Source organism: Capra hircus, chromosome 7, assembly GCF_001704415.2.
Source record: "Capra hircus breed San Clemente chromosome 7, ASM170441v1, whole genome shotgun sequence".
In the NCBI taxonomy this organism is placed as follows: Eukaryota; Metazoa; Chordata; class Mammalia; order Artiodactyla; family Bovidae; genus Capra; species Capra hircus.
Window position 1 is genome coordinate 107600046 of NC_030814.1, and position 16343 is coordinate 107616388.

At 40.5% G+C, this 16343-nt stretch overlaps 1 protein-coding gene and 1 pseudogene across 3 annotated transcripts in view; one reads left to right on the top strand and one right to left on the bottom strand.

The window, feature by feature from the left end:
- The window catches only part of RNF130 (ring finger protein 130), a 139523-nt gene that overhangs the window by 110241 nt on the left and 12939 nt on the right, over positions 1–16343 (bottom strand). The gene's annotated exons all lie outside the window — the stretch shown is intronic.
- On the top strand, positions 8362–9273 carry LOC102171417 (annotated as a pseudogene). The gene has a single exon (XR_001295835.2). The product of XR_001295835.2 is annotated as a 40S ribosomal protein S6 pseudogene (transcript).

A 16343-nucleotide genomic window follows, 5' to 3' on the forward strand; every position in this document is an offset into this window, starting at 1 on the left:
GTTACTGTAGATCTCAAATGGATTTTGATTATTTTTCACATCCTTAGAAATTATATATATATCTGTTGGATGTTCTCCATGACATAATAAAAAGCATCTTAAAGTAATTTTAAATGATGGCTAATACAAATCAGCCTGGAAAGTCATGTTCAGAAACAATTTTTATTACAACTGATGTGACAAATACTTCATGCAAGAGAGATGCTGTAAATCAAAATAACTAAAAAATCACTGCACGGTAAAATAATGGCATCACAGTACAACATACAGAAACGCTAATTATTTTATCTATATCACTCCCCATTCCACAAAAGCATTAGAGCACTGAGTACAACTCAGCCTCTTTCTGAGGCTTTCTTTTCTGCTGGTTCCTATCCATCACATTTTCCTCCCAGCTCTCTGACCACTCTTTCATATTTTTCCATTGCTAGTCTCTCAGCGGTGTGTTCACTAACTCTGCCTCTAGGCCCTCTTTTCTCAGTGGGTCCATTCACATGGCTTCAACTATCACCTATATGTAGATAATGGTTAATTCTAAATCTCTCTTGAGCTTTTAGTCTTTAATTTTCAACTGCTTGCTAGATATTTCTTCATGAATACGGAGTATCTCAAACTCTTCCCACATCAAATGTGATCATTCTACAGAAGAATTCCTTACTGATAGTATCATCAATAAGACTGTTAAACATGTAAAGTGGAAACTTTCTTTGCATTCCTGAAAACACGTAAGTGGCTATAAAGAGACCCGCTCAATCAACAGTGTTCAATTTTCCTGGCTGCCATCAAGAACTAGCTAGACAACCTCACTGTAACTAAATCCTGCTGATGTACCGAGAGATGTAAGAACACCACTGAAGGCCCACAGGAGTATATGAAGGCACGACTCCCCACTCCAGCCTTACTGAGGTATAATTAATAAAATAATTAATACAACTATTAATAAAAATTATATATATTTAGGGCTTCCCTGGTGGCTCAGATAGTAAAGAATCTGCCTGCAATACAGAAGACCTGGGTTTGATCCCTGGTTGGGAAGAGCCCCTGGAGGAGGGCATGGCAACCTACTCTAGTATTCTTGTCTGGATAATTCCCATGGACAGAGGAGACTGGTGGGCTACAGTCCATGGGGTCACAAAGAGTTGGACACAACTGAGTGACAAAGCAAGTATATATTTAAGATGGTGATTTGATTTACCTATACTCTGTGAAATGATTACAGTCAAGTCAATTAACATATCTGTTACCTCATATAGTTAGTTACTTTTATTTTTTGGTGTGTGGTGAGAACACTGATGACCTACTATTTTACCAAATTTCAAGTATACAATGCAGTATTATTAACTATAGTCACCATGCTATACATGAGATTTCCCCAAAACATTCATTTTATAACTCAAAGTAAACAGCACTGAAAGACATGATCACTTCTCGGGCAGAAAAGTAAAAGACACAGGAGCACTCCTATTTTATTTATCATTTCTTGTTTCTGGTACTAATACTTCTGGTACTAGCGGCTCTGACAAAATGACAGTGTTGAAAAAGACTGGGCTATCTGAAACACATTTTCAAATGTTATAATCATGCATTCAACAACACATTAAAAGAGTAATACACTGTGATCAAGTGCGATTTCTTCCAGGGATGCAAGGATGCTTCAACATCCATGAATCAATGTGATATACCACATTAACAAGAAGAATAAAAATCATGTGATCATCACCATAGATGCAGAGAAGCATGTGATAACATTTAGCATCATTTATGATAAAAAAAACCTCTCAACAAAGTAAAATGGGTAGAGAGAGAATGCACCTCAACATAATGACAAGCCCACAGTTAACATCATACTCAACAGTGAAAACCTAAAAGCTCTTCCTCTAAGATTAGGAAAAAGACAAGGATACCCATTTTGCTACATTTATGCAACATGGTACTAGAAATTCTAGCCATAACAATCAGGCAAGAAAAAGAAATAAAAGGCATCCAAATCTGAAAGGAAGTAAAACTGTCTCTATTTGTAGACGTATGTGTTAAGTCGTTCAGTTGTGTCCAACTCTTTGCAACCCCATGGGCTGTAGCCCATCAAGCTCGTCTGTCCATGGAATTTTCTAGGCAAGAATACGGAATGGGTTGCCATTTCCTCCTCCAGGGAATCTTCCTGACCCAAGGATTGAACCTGGGTCTCCTGCATTGCAGGCAAACTGTCTGCCATCAGGGCCACCAGGGAAGCCCAATAAGATACTATCTGTAGATAACACGATGTTGTATTTATAGAAAACCCCAAAGATTCCAAGAAAAACTGTCTGAACTAATAAATTCAATAAAATTGAAGGATGTAAGATCAATATATGTAAATCAGTTGTGTTTGTGTTCTACATAGATAACAAACTACCAGAAAGAGAATTAAGAAAACAGTCCCATTTATAGCTGCATCAAAAAGAATTAAATACCTAGGAATAAACCCAACCATGGATGTGAAAAACCCGAACAATGAAAACTATAAGACATTAATAAAAGAAACTGAAAAAGACACAAATAAATGAAAAGATATTCTATGCTCATAGTTTAGAAGATTTAATATTGTTAAACTATCCATTTTACCCAAAGCAATCTACAGATTCAATGTGATTTCTATAAAAAGTTCAATGACATTTCCCACAGAAACAGAACAAATAATCCTATCATTTGTATGGGATCACAAAATATCCCAAATAGACAAAGCAATCTTGAAGAAGAACAAAGCTAGACACACCATACTTCCTAATTTCAAACTATATTATAAAGCTATAGTAATCAAAACAGTATGATACTGGCATAAAAACAGATACACAGATAAATGGAACAGAATAGAATCCCCAGAAATAATCACACATACATAGTCAATCCATTTACTGCAAAGCAAACAAGAATATGCAATAGGAAAAGGAAAGCTTTGGAAAAACTGGACAGCTACATGCAAAAGATTGAAACTGGACTACTATCTTACAACATACACAAAAACTGAATATAAGACCTGAAACCATAAAACTCCTAGAAGAATACACAGGAAGTAAGCTCCCTGACAACAGTCTTGGCAATGAGTTTTTGGATTTGACACCAAAAGCAGAGGCAACAAAACCAAAAATACACAATTGGGAATACATCAAACTAAAAAGCATCTGCTCAGCAAATGATCCCATCAACAAAATTAAAAGGCAACCTAAGGAAAGAGAGAAAATATCTGCAGTTCATACATCTGATATGGGGTGAATATGCAAAATATATTAAGAACTCATACAATTCAGTTATCTAGGGTCCTTGTTTCATGCAAATTTCTATTTACATAGTTTCCTACTCTTCCTTACATTTCACAGGAGCTAGCTAAGTGTATGATGAGACTGTTGTTATCCCTTGAATTAATGATGAGTTAAAATAAATGATTCATTCTCATGAAAAAAAAAAAAAAAAAAGATGGGCAAGGAACAGTCTCACACTAACAAGAGAAATATTTGTCCAGAGGCTGACTGACCACTATCAAAGGGCTTTAAGCAAAACTTCTGAGAAAGGACCTAGGAGAACATGAAAAAAAAATCATGAACTCAATCATGACAAAAAATATAAGTAACGACAAAAGAATGACTTGTCATGACTTTGGTTCACAAACACCTCAGGTTATGAAAACTCCACACTCCTGCTCTCATTTGTTTTCTCACGTGAATAGTGTCTCACCATACGGTGCTTTTCTTCCTAACTGTCCTCCATAGGGACTGATTCCATGATTTTTTTCATCTTCTCCTACCTCCTTCCTCAGCAGTTAGTGTGAGTGGGCTTCCCTGGTGGCTCAGACAGTAAAAAATATGCCTGCAAGGCGGGAAACCTGGGTTCGATCCTTGGGACGGGTAGATCCCCTGGAGGAGGGCATAGCAACTCACTCCAGTATTCTTGCCTGGAGAATCCCCGTGGACAGAGGAGTTTGGCAGTCCACAGTCCACGGGGTCGCAGAGAGTCCAACAAGACTAAGCACACAGCACAATGACAAAAATATTAAAGTTTATCCTAATACAAAATAATCGATGACATTTGTTTAAGTGGGTCTCAAGATTGGCTGATAATAATAAAGAAGAATACTTTACCTAAGAAACTACCATTCAGAGGGAAAAAAGGAAAAGCAGTTATATCAATCAAGATAGAGTGCATCCTTGAAGAAAATCCAAGTGAAAAGAAGAACTCAGAACATGTCTGAGAGATAAAAATGAGACTCTGATGGGGGCAATACACCAAGGTCAACTGGCTAAATGGAGTAAATATGAAAGTTCGTTATAGATCACAGAAGTGTCAGACAAGATAAAAGTACTGACAGGGGTTCAAATCATCTACAGAAATCTCCTTCAACTAAAAGCAGGATATCTAATAGTTCCTGATCTGCTTTACTGTTCATCTCCTACAGAATAAATGCTAGGGATAACCAGAGGAAGAAGCTTCCCTTGTAGCTCAGGTGGTAAAGAATCTGCCTGCAGCACAGGAGACCTGGGTTCAATCCCTGGGTCAGGAAGATCCTCTGGAGAAGGAAATGGTAACCCACTCCAGTATCCTTGCCTGGAGAATCTCATGGTTACAGAACCCTGGTGGGCTGCAGTCCACAGGGTTGCAAAGAGTTGGGCACAACTGAGCGACTAACACTAACCAGAGGAAACTGCCACCCAGAACCTAACATATCCCCAGATTGTGACGTGACCAATAACTTGGAAGAAAGCAATCTATCATTTTATAGTATGCAAAGCCCAGGACAAAGAAGCTGGGTAATTACAAATCATCTTGATGAGAAAGAAAATGAAGAAACAAGCAAGAATGCACAGAAAAATTCAACTTTAAGGAAGACTACTACAAAGTAAAGGCAAATGCAGGATGACAATACAGACTTATAAAAATTACCCCCCAAACTAAAAAGCCCAGAGAGAGTTGAAGGTCCTTTCCAAAAGCTTTAAGTTTTTTCAGAGAAAGAAGAAACAGGTCACTGCTCAGGGCCAACACAACAATGGATGAAAACATTTCTCAAAACCTTTTTTGCTTTTGTTTCCCTATAAAGGGAAAATAACCTGAGAACTAAGACGATCAGAGCAAGGCTAAAGAACAATGGAAATGAGTTCAAAGTTCCTAAGAAAGCAAACATATTTTTAAGATAGGTCTCCCAATTCATCTCAGTAAAACTGCTGTTCATAGTTGTGTATTCATGCTGGTTTCTTCAAGTAATCTCTCATCTCATGAAAATAATTTGCAATTACCCAGCTTTCTTTGGCCTCAGTATTTGTAAACTTAAAAATGTTATAGTTGCTTTCTTCCAAATTTTCTAGTCACTTAGCTTTACATCAACAAAGGTAAAGAATACTTTCCACTCCTCAGCACTCCATCTTCCTCAGCAGTGTCAGAGGCACCTAACTACTTAACTTTTGTGATAATACAAACTTCTTTGGTCTCCTCCCGCATTGTCTTCCTAGCTATCCAGTTGTTTCAGAGCTCTCTGATGAAAAGATTATTCTTTCCCTCAATGTTGGCACCTTTGTCAAAATCCACTGATCATAAATTAAGGGTTTATTTCTGGTTCTCAGTTCTATGCCACAGATATGTCTATCTATGGCATATGTCTATGCCAATCCACACTGATTTATGTTTTGAAATCAGGACTTCCCTGGTGGCTCAGATGGTAAAGTGTCTGGCTACAACGCGGAAGACCTGGGTTCGATCCCTGGGTCAGGAAGAAACCCTGGAGAAGGAAATGGCAACCCACTACAGTACTCTTGCCTGGAAAATCCCATGGATGGAGGAACCTGGTAGGCTACAGTCCATGGGGTCACAAAAAGTCAGACACGACTGAGTGACTTCGCTTTCTTTGAAATCAGGAAATGTAGCGCTTTAATTTTATTTTTATTTTTCAACACTGTTTTGACAATTCTGGGTCCACATAAATTTTGCTTGTCAATTTCTGCAAAAAAGCCAGCTGGTATTTTCTTAGGATTATATTGACTCTGTAGGTCAGTTTGGGGGAGTAGAGCCACTATACCAGTATTAAATTTTTAGATCCATGAACATGGGATGTCTTTCCACTTATGTGGGTTTTCTAAAACTTCCTGTGACAACATTTTTTTAGTTTTCAGGGCCAATAACATTTTAAATTATATTAAAAATACATTTTCTAATTGTTTGCTCTGGCACACAGAAGTACAATTGACTCTGTGTGTGTATCTATCTAGTGACCTTTCTAAATTTACTTCAACCAAAAAAAAAATCATTGTTATAATAAATAAGAAATTAAGAATTAATGACATTTAATTATGGATTAACACTGGCTTCTTTCCTTAATCCATGTCAGATGGTTGTGTACCTCATATGGTATTCCGAGGTATCCTGAATGAAGAATGATCCCATAAATGTAAAGTGGATGCATAACTCCCTCACACACGTTTTTTCAGTTATTACAAAATAGCATATACAGTTATATCAAGTTACACACGATACCATCTACTTTTAACTAAACTGTCTCTCATTAAATGGACAAATGCCTTAAAAAAGTCCCTACAAAATAAAGCAAAAATAAATTGGCACAGCTGACATTTCTACTCCTATACAAGCCCTTTTTCACTAACCATAATAGGTTTTTAAAAAACCCCAACTAATCAGATTTGGAAAAGAACACTGTCAAATAGGAAATGATCACAAAAGACTATGAGAAATACAGACTTATTATAGTTATTATTAACTATTAACCTAAGTGTTACACTTTAAGGTACTATGTCAAAAAAAACCAGTAGTGTGGTTTAACATTTATAAGTATAATACATATATTGGGGATAAATGTACACACACAATAAAAAAAGTGTGCCTCCCAGTACTACAGCGAGAGTGCCAGCAGACTCAGGAAAGCCAGTTAGGAAGCCACAGTCCAGGTAAGAGATGAGAAGGCTGCAGTGGATGTGGGGAGAAATGGAGACACATTTTAGAGATGTTACGGAATATGGATCAACAGGACTTGGTAATTAATTAGATATGGGGGTAAAAGTCTGTGCTGACTGAGACAGCAAACACTGGAGGAGGAATAGATTTTTGGAGGAAAGACGGTGAATCATTATGGACATATCAGGCTTGTGAAAAAACTGAGAGGGAGAGAATAATTCTACTCCTAAGCATATACTCAATAAAATGTTATATACATGTAACAAAAGACATGTACACAATCTTTATGACAGCATTGGTTGTAACTGCTAAAAAGCAGGCATCCCACACGTCCTTCAACAGCAAAATAGGTAAAATGCAGTATATTCATGCACTGGGTCACTGACAAATTACTGCTATATGCAACAACATGAATTTATCTCACCAGCAGGATATGAGCAAAAGAAACTAATCATAAGATGAAAAATAATACATACCACGATTCTATGTATGTAAGTTAAAAAACAGGCATAATCTCTAGTATTTAGTCAGAATAGTATTTACTTTGGGGGAGCGAGGGAGGAGAAATAGTGATTGAAAGGGGGTATCCAGGAAGCTCTGTGGAGCTGGTAACGCTCTATTTCTCGACAAGGTTCAGAGTGACATCAATGTGTTTGCTACAGTTATTCATCAAGCTGCAGACTTTTGACTACATTTTTCTGTGTTATAGCAAATGAATACTGCATGACTCCACTTATATGAGGTTTCTAGAATAGTCAAATTCATAGAGACAGAAAGTAGAAGGATGGGTTCCAGGCGCCAGGGAGAGAAGGAAATTCATAGATGTTTAATGGGTATGCAGTTTCAGTTTTTCAAGATGAAAACAGTTCTGGAAACTGGCTGCACAATAACGTGCATCTGTGCAACACTACTAAAATAGCCCACACCTAAACTGGCTAAGATGGTAGACTTTATGTTATGTGTATTTTACCATACTTGTAAGAGACTTCCCTGTAGTACAGTGGATAAGAATCCTCCTGCCAAAGCAGGGGCCATGGGTTTGATCCCTGGGCTGGAAAGATTCCACGTGCCACAGAGCAAGTAACCCCATGCACCACAGTTACTGAGCCTGAGCCACAACTAATGAGTCTGTGAGTCACAACTACCAAAGCCCGTGAGCCTAGGGCCTGTGCGCCGCAACAACAGAAGCCGCTGCAGAAAGAACCCCAACCACCGCAACAGAGCAGCCTTCGCTTACTGCAACCAGAAGAAGCCCAAGTGTGGCAACAAAGACTCAGCGAAACCAAAAAAAAATTAAACCAACCAACCCTTCAACAGTTTTCTATTCCTCTTGGGATAACGTAAAAAATTGGAACACAGTCTAAAAAGTACTGACCCACATTTTCATCTCTGCTATATACCATTCTCCCCTTTACTCTCTAAACTCCCCTTTACTCTCTAAACTCCCCCTTACTCTCTAAACTCAAGCATTCCAAGGCTGCTGTTGTTGTTGTTTTAAATATCACTTTCAGGTCTCTTTCTCATGGTGCCTCGGAGGCTGTCGGCCGCCTCAGAATGAAGCTGAACATCTCTTTCCCGGCCACTGGCTGCCAGAAGCTCACTGAAGTGGACGATGAACGAAAACTTCGTACCTTCTACGAGAAGCGTATGGCCACAGAAGTCGCTGCTGACGCTCTGGGTGAAGAATGGAAGGGTTATGTGGTTCGAATCAGTGGTGGGAACGATAAGCAGGGTTTCCCCATGAAGCAGGGTGTCTTGACCCATGGCAGAGTTCACCTGCTTCTGAGTAAGGGGCATTCCTGTTACAGACCAAGGAGGACTGGAGAGAGAAAGCGCAAATCTGTGCGGGGTTGCACTGTGGATGCCAATCTGAGTGTTCTCAATTTGGTCATCGTGAAAAAAGGGGAGAAGGATATTCCTGGACTCACTGATACTACAGTGCCTCGTCGCCTGGGTCCCAAAAGAGGTAGCAGAATCCGCGAACTTTTCAATCTCTCTAAAGATGATGATGTCCGCCAATATGTTGTGCAAAAGCCCCTAAACAAAGACAGTAAGAAACCTAGGACTAAAGCACCCAAGATTCAGCGTCTCGTGACTCCACGAGCTCTGCAACGCAAACGCCGGTGTATTGCTCTGAAGCAACAGCGTACTAAGAAAAATAAAGAAGAGGCTGCAGAATATGCTAAACTTTTGGCCAAGAGAATGAAGGAGGCCAAAGAAAAACAGCAGGAACAGATTGCCAAGAGACGGAGGCTGTCCTCTCTGAGAGCTTCTACCTCTGAGTCTGAGTCCAGTCAAAAATGAGATGTTCTAAGAGTAACAAATAAATAAGATCAGACATCAAAATAAATAAATAAATAAATGAATATCACTTTCAGTTTTCATATATGTTCCTAGCCTAAACTGGTCTTCCATTCCATGTCTCTCTTTGTTTAATATCTGCTCATGCTTTATCCTCAGCTTAAACATCATTTCTTCAGAGAAGTATTCCCTGACTAACCTAGACTGGGTTAATATTCTCATTTATGCTCTCTCAGTGTCTTGATCCTTTCCCCAAGAATTATTATTAAATAATTCTTGTGTTGTTATTTGTTTACTGTCTGTTTTCACCACGACACAATACACAGGGGCTGACTTACCTTGCTGCTTGCACCAGACAGAATGCAGGAACTTCTTGTTCTGCCTGCTATATACTTCCTGTTCAGTTGCTAAGTCATGTTTGACTCTTTATGACCCCATGAACTGCAGCATGCCAGGCTTCTCTGTAAATCACTATCTCCTACTCATGTCCACTGAGTCAGTAATACCATCCAAACATCTCATCCTCTGTCGCCCCCCTCTCATCATGTGGGTGAAGTATTGGTGCTTCCCCATCAGTCTTTCCAATGAATATTCAGGACTGATTTCCTTTAGGATGGACTGGTTTGATCTTGCAGTCCAAGCGACTCTCAAGAGTCTTCTCCAGCACCACAGTTGAAAGCATCAATTCTTCGGCACTCGGCCTTCTTCACAGTCCAACTCTCACATCCATACATGACCACTGGAAAAACCATAGCTTTGACTAGATGGATCTCTGTTGGCAAACTGATGTCTCTGCTTTTTAATACACTGTCTAGGTTTGTCATAGCTATTTTTCCAAGGAGCAAGTATCTTTTAATTGTGTAGCTGTAGTCACCATCCTCATTGATTTTGGAGCCCAAGAAAATGAAATATGACAGTTTCTCCACATTTCCCCCATCTATTTGCCATGAAGTGACAGGACTGGATGCCATTATCTTAGTTTTTTGAATGTTGAGTTTTAAGCCAGTTTTTTTCATTGTCCTATTTCACTTTAATTAAGTGGCTCTTTAGTTCCTCTTCACTTTCTGCCATTAAAGTGGTATCATCTGCATATCTGAGGTTACTGATATTTCTCCTGGCAATCTTGATTCTGGGATTTCGTATGATGTACTCTGCATATACGTTAAATAAAGCAGGGTGACAATATACAGCCTTGATGTACTCCTTTCTCAATTCTGAACCAGTTTGTTTCATGTCTGGTTCTAACTGTTGTTTCTTCTCCTGCATACAGGCTTCTCTGGAGGCAGGTAAGGTGGTCTGGTATTCCCATTTCCTTGAAAATTTTCCAGCTTGTTGTGACCCACACAGTCAAAGGCTTTAGCTTAGTCAGTGAAGCAGAAGTAGACTTTTTTTTTTAATTGCCTTGTTTTTTCTATGATCCAGCATTTGTTGGCATTTGATCTCTGGTTCCTCTGCCTTTTCTAAACCCAGCTTGTACATGTGGAAGGTCTCAGCTCACATACTGCTGATTTCTAGCTTGAAGGATTTTGAGCATAATCTTGCTGGTATGTGAAATGAGTGCATGAAGCTGACAGAGGATGAGGCCCAGGAGCTGAGGGCACCCAAGCTTCACCACTGCAGTCGGCCACCCTGGAGCCGCTGCCCATCACGGAGCCCGTCTGCCACCCAGGGGCCAAGGGTACCCCAAGCTTTCCACTGCTGGGGCCGATCTGTCACCACTGCTGGCCCTGCACATGTAACTGGGGGCACGGATCACTACGTGACTCCCACCTCCATCTCTGAGGTGATCTTTCTGAAGCTGCTTCCCAAGCCGGCAATGCTTCTTCAGGCAGCATGTCCTCCCGTGGTGGCCATCTCTGCTCCAGAAACACGTGCTCCTCCTCGCATCGCTGCGCACCAGGGCCCCGGCTGCAGCCCGCAGTCCCGACCATCAGCCGCGGCGCCCGGCGGCCTAGCCCCGCGGAGACTTGGCTCTGGCCGCCCCCCAGCAGTCGGCCGCCCCCCAGCAGTCGGCATTCTGCGCGAGCAGCACCATGGCCGCTGCTGGGATATTGTAAGCCCATTATATACGAGGTATTTAAGAATTATCTGCTGAATGAGTATTTGAAGCAGCTGTCCCACATGAGTTTAGGATTTCTGATCCAGATGAACTACAGTCTGGTGACAACACTGAAAAAAGAAACTGCATCACCGAAGGAACTTTGAGGAATCATAGAAGAAACGTATCAGAAAACTGACCTGTGTAAATAGCATTTCATTGTTTCTAAAGTGATAAACAAGGGCTGTGGAAGTTATGAGCTCCTTAGGGTACTATTAATCCTTAGCAAATGTTGGAAATAATTACTAAAGCAATAATTTCTAGACACTTAAATCATGGGATGCCTACACAGGTCCACTATGTGCAGAGGGATGAGTAATGCTCTCCATCCCCAGATGTCTCCATCTTGATCCTTGAATCAAGATGAATATGTTAGGTTACATGACAAGAGGGAATTAAGGTTGGTAATTGGCTGACTTTAAAATAAGTGGGTGAAAGTGAGTACCACTCAGTCATTACCAACTCTTTGCCACCCCATGGACTGTAGCCCTCCTGGCTCCTCTGCCCAAGGACTTCTCCAGGCCAGAACACTGGAGTGGGTTGCCATTCCCTTCTCCAGGGTAACTTCCCCCCCCCCCCAGGGACCGAACCGAGGTCTGCTGCATTACAGGCAGAGCCCTTACTGTCTGAGCCCCCAGGGGAGCCCACGTGTAAGGTTACATGTGGGTGGGCCCAATGTGATCACAGGGTCTTAAGTGTAGAAGAAAGGTAGAAGAGTCACAGAAAGCTCTGAAAAAAGCTCACTATTGATTCTGGAGAGGAAGGGGCCATGAGCTAATGAATGCAGGCAGTCTCTAGAAGCTGGAAAAAACAAGGAAATGGATTCTCCCTCAGACCTTCTATAAGGAATGCATTTTTGCCCAACACCTTGATTTTAGCCCAGTGAGACCCATTTAGGACTTCTCACTCCCAGAACTGTAAGGTAATAAATCTGTGTTCTTTTACGCCACCTGGTTTGAGATAACTGATCACAGTGGCAACAAGAAAATAACAATACTATGGTTAAGCCATAAAGACTACTTCTCCTTCCCAGCAAATCAGGAACAAAGTAAATACAATATATATTTTTTTAAATCAAAGAACTTGATTGGCTTTTACAACATAAGACAAAGAAATATGTACAATACTAAATGCAAAGTCAATAAAATAAATTAGTAAACTGTGAAATGCCCACTCCACTCCCCAGAAGTGTTGAGTCATGGAATAATGTCAACCATCTTAGGTGGTTTTTAGGAACACACTACAAGGGTCTGTTCATTCACACTCTTTGATATTTGATACTTTTATCAATAACCTACATCAGTGTTCTTAACTTTGGGTCTATGGACCACACTTGAGGCTTCAAGAGGCATCTGAACATCCTAAACCTTACTGAAAACTCGGTGTATATATACATAAATAAGTACTTTTCATCAGAAAGGTCCACAGCTTTCATTAAAGTCTTGAATCCACACCACAGAAGGTTAAGAACCACTTAGGTGAAGATACAGAAAGTATGCTCATCACATTCATGGGTGACACACAGCTGCTACGAAGAGATGACAGATCAGGATTCAAAAAGTATCCTGAAAGGCTGATGACCAGCCTAAATCCAGAACATATAAAACCACTCGATTTCGGACAACCTCTATGAAAGAGTCCTAGAAAGTCTAATCAGCAGTAATCTCAGTATGAGTCAGTGGTTACGGCCACCAAAATAACCTATATGGCTCTAGGCGTGTGTTGAGAACGATGAGGAAGAAAGCAGTTCTACTCTCTTCTGTGCTGGTGAAACCAAACTGCAGTGCTGTTCAATTTTGCTTTCTCTTTGCATTAATTTCTTACGGCTGCCATATCAAATGACTACAAACCCTGTGGCTTCAGTCAGTTCGGTTCAGTTGCTCAGTTGTGTCCAACTCTTTGCAACCCCGTGGACCGCAGCACGCCAGGCCTCCCTGTCCATCACCAACTCCCAGAGTTTACTCAAACTCATGTCCATCGAGTCAGTGATGCCATCCAATCATCTCATCCTCTGTCGTTCCCTTCTCCTCCCTGCCTTCAACCTTTTCCCAGCATCAGGGGCTTTTCACATGAGTCAGTTCTTCACATCCGGTGGCCAAAGTATTAGAGTTTCAGCTTCACCATTAGTCCTTCCAATGAATATTCAGGACTGATTTCCTTTAGGATGGACTGGTTGAGAGTCTCCAAGGGACTCTCAAAGGTCTTCTCCAACACCACAGTTCAAAAGCATCAATTCTTTGGCACTCAGCTTTCTTTATAGTCCAACTCTCACATCCATACACGACTACTGGAAAAATCATAGCTTTGACTATATAGACCTTTGTTGGCAAAGTAATGTCTCTGCTTTTTAATATGTTATCTATGTTGGTTATAACTTTTTTCCCAAGCGTCTTTTAATTTCATGGCTGCAGTCACCATCTGCAGTGATTTTGGACCCCACAAAATAAAGTCTGTTACTGTTTCCACTGTTTCCCATGAAGTGATGGGACCAGATGCCATGATCTTCATTCTCTGAATGTTGAGTTTTAAGCCAACTTTTTCACTCTTCTCTTTCACTTTCATCAACAGGCTCTTCAGCTCTTCTTTGCTTTCTGCCATAAGGGTGGTATCATTTGTATATCTGAGGTTATTGATATTTCTCCTGGCAATCTTGATTCCAGCTTGTGCTTCATCCAGCCCAACATTTCTCATGATGTGCTCTACATGTAAGTTAAATAAGCAGGGTGACAATATACAGCCTTGATGTACTCCTTCCCCTATTTGGAACCAGTCTGTTGTTCCATGTCTCGGTTCTAACTGTTGCTTCCTGATCTGCATACAGATTTCTCAAGAGGCAGGTCAGGTGGTCTGGTATTCCCATCTCTTTCAGAATTTTCCACAGTTTGTTGTGATCCACACAGTCAAAGGCTTTGGGCATAGTCAATAAAGCAGAAATAGATGTTTTTCTGGAACTCTCTTGCTTTTTCAATGATCTATCGGATGTTGGCAGTTTGATCTCTGGTTCCTTTGCCTTTTCAAAATCCAGCTTAAAAATCTGGCAGTTCACAGTTCATGTACTATTGAAGCCTGGCTTGGAGAATTTTGAGCATTACTTTACTAGCATGTGATTTGAGTGCAACTGTGCAGCAGTTTGAGCATTCTTTGGCATTGCCTTTCTTTGGGATTGGAATGAAAACTGACCTTTTCCAGTCCTGTGGCCACTGTTGAGTTTTCTAGATTTGCTGGCATATTGAGTGCAGCACTTCCACAGCATCATCTTCAGGATTTGAAAGAGCTCAACTGGAATTCCATTACCTCCACTAGCTTGTTTGTGGTGATGCTTCCTAAGGCCCACTTGACTTCACATTCCAGGATGTCTGGCTCTAGGTGAGTGATCACACCATCATGATTATCTGGATTGTGAAGATCTTTTTTTGTACAGTTCTTCTGTGTATTCTTGCCACCTCTTCTTAACATTTTCTTCTGTTAGGTCCATATCATTTCTGTCTTTTATTGAGCCCATCTTTGCATGAAATGTTCCCCTGATATCTCTAATTTTCTTGAAAAGATCTTTAGCCTTTCCCATTCTACTGTTTTCCTCTATTTCTCTGCACTGATCACTGAGGAAGGCTTTCTTATCTCTCCTTGCTATTCTTTGGAACTCTGCATTCAAATGGGTGTATCTTTCCTTTTCTCCTTTGCTTTTCGCTTCTCTTCTTTTCTCAGTTATTTGTAAGGCCTCCTCAGACAGCCATTTTGCTTTTTTGCAGTTCTTTTTCTTGAGGATGTTCATGATCCCTGTCTCTTGTACAATGTCATGAACCTACATCCATAGTTCTTCAGTCACTCTATCAGATCTAATCCCTTGAATCTATTTCTCACTTCCACTGTATAATCATAAGGGATTTGATTTAGGTCATACCTGAATGGTCTAGTGGTTTCCCCTAGTTTCTTCAATTTAAGTCTGAATTTGGCAGTAAAGAGTTCATGATCTGAGCCACAGTCAGCTCCTGGTCTTGTTTTTGCTGACTGTATAGCGCTTCTCTATCTTCGGCTGCAAAGAATATAATCAATCCAATATCATTACTGACCATCTGGTGATGTCCATGTGTGGCTTAAAACAACATAAATGGACTGTCTCCTAATTCAGGAGGGCAGAAGTCAAGATCAAGGTGTCAGTACAGTTGGCTCCTTCTGGAGACTCCAAGGGAAAAACAGTCCTGTGCCTCTCTCCTAGCCTCCAGTGGTTGCCAGCAATCCTTGGCACTCCCTAGCTGTGGCAGCATGACTCCTATTTCAACCTCTATCTTCCCATGGCCTTCATCTTCGTGTGTTTCTCTGTATTCTCTCTTCTCCTTATAAGTCACTGGATTTAGGGTCCACCATAAACTAGTATGATCTTATCTTGATCCTTAACTACTTACATCCGCAAAGATGTTATTTGCAAATAAGATCACATTCTGAAGTGCCAGGTGGACATGAATTTTTGTGGGACATTACTAAACTCACTGTATCCTTTAAGTGGAATGCTGTGTTCTGTGGTTTAAAATACTATATTCTTAAGAACAGAAATAAGAACATGAAGTCTAAGGGTTAGAGGACTTGAATCAGACAAGGAAATTAACAACTGTCTACAAATTTTTGAACCAATTTTTCTTCTGCAGATGAAAAAAAGACTTTCTAACGTTCTGTTTTCCAGAGATGAATGTGGTAGATTTCCATCACTCATTTGTTCAAGTGTGAGCTGTAAAACCACTGGATAAGAATGCTGAGGCCTCAGATGAGTGGCTAGACTTGATGATTACAGATGACCATTAAGTTCTTAGATTCTACAATTCCTTCCCCATGTCTCCATCTCCATGGCCCTTTTAACTGGCCATTATACAGAATCAAGGAGAAAGCAATGGCAATCACTCCAGTATTCTTGCCTGGAAAATCCCATGGACCGAGGGGCCTGGTAGGCTGTAGTCCATGGGGTCGTGAAGAGTTGGACACGACTGAGCGACTTCACTTTCATGCACTGGAGAAGGAAATGGCA